Source organism: Citrus clementina, unplaced genomic scaffold (assembly GCF_000493195.1).
Source record: "Citrus clementina cultivar Clemenules unplaced genomic scaffold, Citrus_clementina_v1.0 scaffold_7, whole genome shotgun sequence".
Taxonomy (NCBI): domain Eukaryota; kingdom Viridiplantae; phylum Streptophyta; class Magnoliopsida; order Sapindales; family Rutaceae; genus Citrus; species Citrus x clementina.
The window spans coordinates 19,533,662-19,542,447 of record NW_006262075.1 but is presented as its reverse complement, the minus strand read 5'-3'; positions in this window follow the sequence as shown (position 1 = coordinate 19,542,447).

Here is an 8,786-nt window from a genome sequence, read left to right as displayed (position 1 = left end):
ATTCGTCTCTGTTTCAATATGTTGAAGGCTACGACTAACATTCTTTAGATCCATTATAAAAATGAGCAACATACTGCAAGACCAAAACGAGCCAATCCCTCTAGGCACCGTTAATAACCAATTTGTGGCATGTATCCTTGATCTGCAGTGACATGCTGCATATGACTACAGTATAATTCCACCCAAACTTGGCTCTGTAACTCCACCAAGTTTTGAAGCACTTTTGACAACATGATTGCATTAGTTAATACAGATTTTGTTTGATCTCCCTTTCAGTCATGTGTTCAAAAGATAGTAAATGTGCAGAAATTGGATGGCCTTTTTTGTAACATTGGCTATATTGAGAATGATTCGTCGATGTTACGAAACGAATGAAATTATTGATTGGTATCCTGTTACTTAGAATGGTGGATAAATGCAGTGAAATACGAAGTTTTGTAAAGATATAGTAAAAATGTTAAACACCGATACTTTTTATAGCTACTTGTTATTTTTTAATTCCTAAAGTGAAAATGGGCTTTAAAAATATTAAATTGGAATTACGCCCATAAGAAAAAGCTTAGAATTTATGTCAAAAATCTAGCTAGAAACAAAATAGCTCATGCCAAACAAAACCAACAAAATTGAACTGAGTCCAATTAATTTGATTTTGTTTTGTATGGTTTAAAATCTCCCAAGCTTAAAAAGCTAACTAAACCTAAAGTGCCCAGTCCTACTCTTTTTTAAGCTTCTTCGAAAAATTGTTAATTTTATGTATTTTCAAGTAACTTAATTTTCTTTGAACAAGTTACTTGTGTATTTGTGTTTAACTATATACTTACCTCATCCACAATGATTTTTCATTGCTTGAACAACAAAGGTTTTGGAGGAAGTGAGAGTAAATGGTTTTTCTCTGAGAACATCAATTATGGAGTTATCAATGAAATGAGGCGCTTGTTCGGGATTTTAATTGATTCTCAAATAATCAATTATTAAAAAGAAATCACAAAAGATAGTTCAGTTGGTCATTTGTCATAGAAGTAAAAAGTCCATGGATCACATCCAAGAGCAGAAGTAAAACCACCTGCATTGACCACGTCCCCCAAAAAAAAAAATGAAAAGATTAAATTGAAAATTTACTTATTTTATGTGAATTTTGCAACCAGCCCCTCATTAATTATTAGCCTCTTCAATTTTACAGATTTACGTTTTATCCTAATCAAGTTTGTAATCTTCCTATTGTTACCCCTGTCAAACCAAAATTCTGGTCTCGCAAGTCGCAACTGATCACGTTCAAATGATACCCTTTAATTTGCGTGGAATTGAGTGGGGTGCCTGATTGCTAAACAAATTCGCTTATTTAAAAATCTGGCCCCAAATTATGTTTAACAAACAGTCATTTGATTGTAATTAGTGTATTGTGTAAAAAAAAAAAGCTGAAATTAACAATCTTTGTTGGATAAAAATAATTGAAATGAAAAATAGCGAGTAGATTTTCGAACAAGGAATAATTTAAAAACCCACCACAATCTCAAGTGTATCAAATCAGATGTTACATAATAAAGAAAATACGCTAACATATGTTGGAATAATTTCCGCATGAAAATGTTCTCAAAGGAATGATTATGATTTATCAAAGAATTTTTGATAGAAACATGTATGTCCAGAGATTATTGATAGGAATCGATGAAGAAATTGAAATGTAGTCCTAAATAAGTAAAGGATTTTAATAGCTCAGTTGGTTGATCGTTATATCTTGGCACAGGCTTGGCACGCAGGCTTCCTACGTGCAAAAGCTAATTTTTTGATTGCCTCATATGTATCGCCTCTTTGTCTTTTGTTTTGCAAGCGATCATTGCTTCCTTTTTCGTGTTGACGTTTCTTTTTGGATTTCTCGGAATTTTTATCGGGCGTTGACATCTCTGGACTACCATCCGCGGGGCGTTTTTTATCCCCGGACGACTTTCCAGGGTCATTAGAAGGACTAGTAAGAGTTCCCGGTGGACTGTCGATCACTCCCCGTAAATGCTGTAACACAGAACCGATAGCTGTCTTAAGCTGACATATTTTTTCATCTATTTGAGCAACCTGTTGCTCCAGTTGATCAATTGCTCTCTCATAATCAGCATGTTTACCAGATCTTGATGATGTGGCAGCGGACATATCTGGTCCTGAGGGTGGATTGAATACTTCTGCTCCTGGAAAAATTTTAGCCACGCATCAGTTAATTATTCTCATTCGGAGATCTAATTAACTTGCTGAATACGTAATATAGTTACAATATCATTACATGTACATACTTTTCAAAATGCATGAGTCAGGCTGATTTTAACTCAAGCTTTTGATTTAAAATTTTGATATAAACTTTGAATCACTGATGTCTTAATGGTAGATAAATTGCATCATTAAATGCTATTTTAACTATCAATATCAATATATCATTTGATTATGTAAGATAAATAATGGCTCAAAATGTTTTGTAAAAAACTTAAGTTAATAGTTCAACCCATACATCATTGTGCAAATCCCAGATCTACTGATTAAAATATAAGCAAAAAAAAATTCACTTTTCCTGAGTAAGGTGATAGAAATTTAGAAAAATGTTATTACTGAAAAATAAGGAGGAGTAATTTACAGACTAAAAGAGATTGAAAAATTATAAAAGCAATATATGTAAAAGATTTAGTTAGATAAAATATCATTCGATAATGATTGCAGATTAAACGTACCTGTGTTTCTTCCAAGAAAATCACTTGATCCACACTCGCAGGAAGCTAAGCAATACAACAAACGACTGATGAGCCCAGTTTCAAGCACTCTCCCATCGTGAGGGCTTTATTTATATAAATAACCATGGCTCACTGAAACTGGTCATTTGGTCAACGGTTACAATTATTCGGAATTGCAAATAGGTTCCGAAGTTGTTTGCATTTTTCCTAAATAATTTTCGGGAAGGCTCAACAACTTCCATTTTGTCGTATACTGGTTCCCGCGTTTTCAAATTTCTTCTAAAGCTGGCGGTGCTTAATAAAGTTGAAAAAAGAAAAAATGATATTTTTATGTATGTTTGACTTCAAAGGATTAGGAGAACCCTTCTAGATTCACTAGACTTGTTATATTAATCAAGTTGAGTTTCTTTTTTTTTTGTTTATGTATATTACGTTTATGTAAAGTGAAATACATTACTGATTTGAATCTGGAACCTTTTATTACAATGCAAGAGATTATACCGACCAAACAAAAATGCTTACCAGGTTATACCATCTATAAATGCATAAACCAAAAAAGTAGGGATCTTACTGAAATTTGGCGTGGCTACCCTCCAGCAGCTTCAGCATGGAAGATAATCATCACATTAGTGATAGAATAATAGTTTGAGAAATGCTATGCTTACTTTAAGTGCCCAAATTAAGGTGTTAACAATAGAGTATTATCATTTGAATGAAAAATGATAAGATTTAATAACTAACTATCACTTGAGCCAATTATTAAATAGTATTACATTATTTGCTGCAAAAGTTAGGATACAAATTAAGTATTCCAACTAAGTAAGTATAACATTATCGTAATAGTTTTGAGATTCCAACTGAGTAAGCATAGCATTATTGCAATAATATTTATTTTCAATACATGTTGGTCATTAATTGGTGATACATCAGCTGGAAAACCATTTAGCTTAACATCTTAAGGATAGAATAATTGATGTTTTTTTTGCTAATAATTTATGATTTTTATTTTTATTTTTATATGAACGAGCCTAGTTGTAGAGGCGTATTATTGATAGTAAAAATGAAAATACAAAAATCACGGGGAAAGTTTTTAGAAGTTTTGGATTGTAAAAAAAATCTATCAATTTTTTACCATACATTCATACATTCGACAATAAAGTTTGAAAATATCCGAAAACATTGTAAGTTATCAGCAATTCACCCAAAGTCTTTAAAGTGTTCAGTAAATAAAATTATTTAAAATATCAACATTAATAAACTAATGTAGATCGACTTCAGGAATTTTTCATCTTTACTTGTTTGATTCAATCCTACGACAAACTACAGCCTTTCGTTCTAAGGAGATATATTGCAGTATCTTGCATTGAAAATTATCGGTAGCTAATACATCGCATATATTTTCTTTGATGAAATGATTAAAAAAATATGAATAAAGATTTTGAAACAAATTGTAAATATTTAATATTATTTATGAGTAAAATACAGCTAGACTCTGCCGGTTTCTTAATTTTATATTGTGCCTAGCAAACCGTAGATCTTCCCTTCAAAAATTGAATAAAATTTTCCTCGGATCTGGAGGAAACGAAAATTTGCACAACGTCCTTAATTCCTGTGAAGACTTCCTTTGTTTAGGGGAAGTCTTTCTTTATTGAACGTAAAATTGTTTCACGTAAAAAGTCTTCCCTTTATATTGTATGAGTAAGAAGAAAAAGAAAGAAAGACATGAGATAATGGAGAAAACGACTTATATTTCTTTAAAGGAATTTGTAACGGTTGACGAACTTGACTTCCTCTGATATGAGAAAATGAAATAGTGTAAATCTCGAAATTTTATCCTGAATAATTTTATCTTAAATCGAACTTTTAATGATATAACATGTAATGTGTTATTTGTTAACCCGAAATTTTTCATAATTTTTACATGAATTAATTTTATTAGTTTATCATTTAAGTAATAAATGTTGCATTATTAAAAATAAAATTTTAAAATATAGAGCAAAGGGCATTACTCTTTTTGGGGTGGCGGCCTAGCCCCAAGATGTACATGGTACCACGACTCCCACTATCTCTTTCTCTGAGCTCTTTTTCCTGCAAAAAGTCAAAAGCGTTGAAGAGAGAAAAAAGAAGTAAATAAAAGAAAAAAAAACTGAAAAGCAAACAAGCGGGATAGAGTTTTTTTTTTAATACTATTTAAATTTATAAAATTTGTAATTAAAGTTTTCTGTGATCCTTCACTTTTCAAGAAGTATTTTTATAATTTTATCTTGGCAAATATTTGTTTAGTCATTATATTTCAACTTAAGTGTTTATATGATTCTTATATTTTAAAGAATACCTCAAAATGAACTTACAGTTAAATATGTTCATTCTTACCTTCATTTTACTTTCCTTTTACAATAACACTGTTTCAAAAATATTTTTAACATTTTACATATAAAAATTTAATTAGTAAATTTAAAAAAATTATTTATTAGTAAATAAATTCATAGATATCAACGTGAAAATAGTAGTATTTTTTATTCATAAGCAACAGTCTTCCTAATAATTATTTATAAATAGATTAGCCAACTTAAAGTACTTTTCAATATCCTTGCAACAATCTCGCTGATAATTATTTTATAAAATTAATTTACCAAATTAATCTTAAAAGTAGAATAATAATAAAGATATTTGTGTAAATTTTTATGTTACTATTAGGATTAATTTGATAAATTATCATTTTTTTTATTTTCATTAATATCCACAATATTGTGTAAAGGATATTGTGTAAAAGGATAGAAAATGTAAAGGGTGGGAGTATAACATATTCAACAGTAGGAGTGTCTTGAGATGTTTTTTTCCTTTAAATATATGGACTAAATGGGCAGTTATCGAAAAATATAGTGAGTAAATGAGCATTTACTTATTTTATCTTCAGCACCCCATTTTATCGTAAATATTGACATTTACATAATTTACAGGGAAATTACCAATTTTCCCAATCAAAATATACCACTTACCTTAAATACATTTTTATTCATACCTATTGTAAATTGAATAAATCATATAAATGAAATAAAAATAAAAATTTGAGTACTAAAAATGAGAAATATATGTTTCAATGTAAATAAAAAATTAATAATAAATATTTTTCTTGTGCCTTTTGTTATTCTTCAAATACTTTTCTTATAATAAATATATATATTGTATTCCAAAAATAAATTCTTAAGTAAATGACCTATCTATATCTTTCTTTGTTTAAATTTTGTGTGGTAGGAGATTTTTGGATACTATGAAAATAATATAGAGTAAGTAATATATATTGATTTCAATAAGTGAGAAACTATGAATCTCCCTATATTGATTTTAATAAGGGAAAACTAGCAGTGTCCCTAACTAAAAAAACTATAGATAAATTTAATTGTACACCTAAATAATTTCACATGCATTATTAATTTACTCTCAATATTTTAAAAATTCATTAATCTACTCTACTAATTAGATTTTTCTTTAAATTTAACCGTTGAGGGCATGACAAAATAATGATTAATTAAACAATCAACCGATGAAGCCAACATCTCAACAAATCATGGACAAACAAAGAGATTATAATAATTTTTGTTATTTAGAGGCTTTGCGATTTACCTGTAGAGGTAGAACTTTTTCATTGAATCCTTCAATAAGATAGTTAATAGTAACTAAAAGCTTGAAGCAAAATATTTCCGGCACCACTAGCAAACCGGGATCAGTTTGTAATTACCATGAGAACTAATTATCATGGGTTTCGCCAAGTTTTTAAAACTAAATTCTCTAAACCAATCAAATCTATAAAACTCAATTGTTGCAATGGCTGTTTGGCAGCTGAGAAATGAAGAAAGCGGAAGAAAATGAGAGAGGAAGAGGGAGAAAATAAATACATAAACAAGTAAAATTAAAATTATATTAGTGGATATTTTAGTCATTTAAAGTTGTAATAGGTATCTTAGTCAAATAATAAATTTGACAGTCCATTTCTTCATTTAATATCCGAATGTTCTAAAGAGGTGGACATCAACCAATGTAATATCAATAATGATAGAGCCACAAATCGTTTTGTACAAATTGATGTAACATGAAAAGATTGGCTGAAAAGTAATAACAATTATTATTTTTTAATTATATAGGCTATGATAGTTTTATACAACTAATCTTCTCATACTACATTAGTTTGTATAAATTTACTTGTACAAAATGGTTGGACTCTATCATTACTCATGTAGTATTATTATTCTTTAATTTTTTATTTACCTTTTAGTCCTTCACTCTTTTCAAAAATTTTTGGGGTATTTTCATATTTTTAAAGTGTGTGAGTTGAATTATGCGAAACTTGAAAGGTTATATGAAATTATCCCTTGTTAAAATTAAATTATCATATAAATTAAGTGCTAATTTGGTGATGTTGTAGCTTTTAAATAACTGTTGTTAGTTGTACTATAAAAATAATTAGGTATAAAGAAAATCAATTAATCTTTTGGTGAAATGTATTTTTGGAAAATTATCATTATACCACCTTTGTTTTGCTTTATGTTTATCTAACCACCACAAAATTCTAACATGTTCTCTGCACCACCTTTTCTTTTTAAATTTGTATCAATGAACCACTTCTGCACTAACACCGTTAAATAATTTAAACGAATTAACAATTTTACCTTTAAATAAATTAAAAAATTATTTTATTTTATAAATACTTTGAAAAATAAAAAATTAGAATTATAAAATACCCTAAATTTAATCAAAAATAAATCCCAAAATTAGAATTTTTATTTTTAATAAAATTATATTTTAATAAAAAATATAAATATAAAAACAATTGCAAAATTTTTGGATTTAATAAAAATATCCTAAATTATTAAAATTTTCGGATTTTTTTAATCAATAAATTCAGTTATTTTAATAAAATTTTGCAAAATTATAATTTTTTAATAAAAATAATTATTAAAATTTTACAAATCGAAGTTTAATAAATATCAGCTAATCACCTCTATTTGAGATTTATTTTTTATTAAATTTAGGGGTATTTTATAATTATAATTTTTTATTTTTAAAGCTTTTATAAAATAAAATAGTCTTTTAATTTATTTAGGGGTAAAATTATCATTTCTTTTAAATTATTTAACGATATTAGTGCAAAAGTGGCTAATTGATACAAATTTAAGAGGAAATGTGTTGTAGAGAATATGTTAGAATTTTATGGTGGTTAGATGAACATAAGACAAAATAAAGGTTGTGCAATGATAATTTTCCTATATTTTTAAAAGTGCTGTGAGTTTTAAAAGCAGTCATATGCATTTATTAAATCTTATTATTAAACTACTGTAACAATATAAATGACTGAATTGGACATAATGTTGAACAAAAATTTATTTACACTTCTATAAACATGTATATAAAATAATTTTTTATTATCTATATATAATAATTGCTATGTAAAATAAATATTTTATAATACTAATTTTATTTTTTATTTCATTATCTTATATAGTTGGTAATAAATAATAATAACTTTTTTAGCAGTAATGATTTTATTTTTTAATTAATAAGGATAATTTTAGATTTTTATAACATATACGAGGATATATATAACATTGTACTAATTATAAAATTAATTATCAAAATCAAATTTCAAAAGCTATTCATTTTATTCTTTTCAAAATTTATTGTAAAATAGAGTGATTTTGCTAAAAATGATTTCTAAAAAAATTTACCAAACAATTAAATTAACTTTTAACCTTTAAAAATCACTTTTGATCTTCCTAAAAATAATTCCAAATATGCGCTAAGTTGCTACCAAAATTTTACAATGAATTACTATGATTAATAAATTGTTAATAAGGTCCAAAATTAATAAGGTCTAAAGGTGATAATTATTTTAGTCTAATTCGAATCAATTTTTATGTAGCCACTTGTAGTTGTTGTTTAATGAGGAGATTCCGTTGTATGGAATTTAATAAGTATGCAAATATGCTAGGCAGCAACTTCAGCAGCTTAATTAATGAGGGAGCACTTTGAGCCATATCCTGTGCGAGTTTTTGGGGGTAGCAGGTAATGTCTCCAAACACG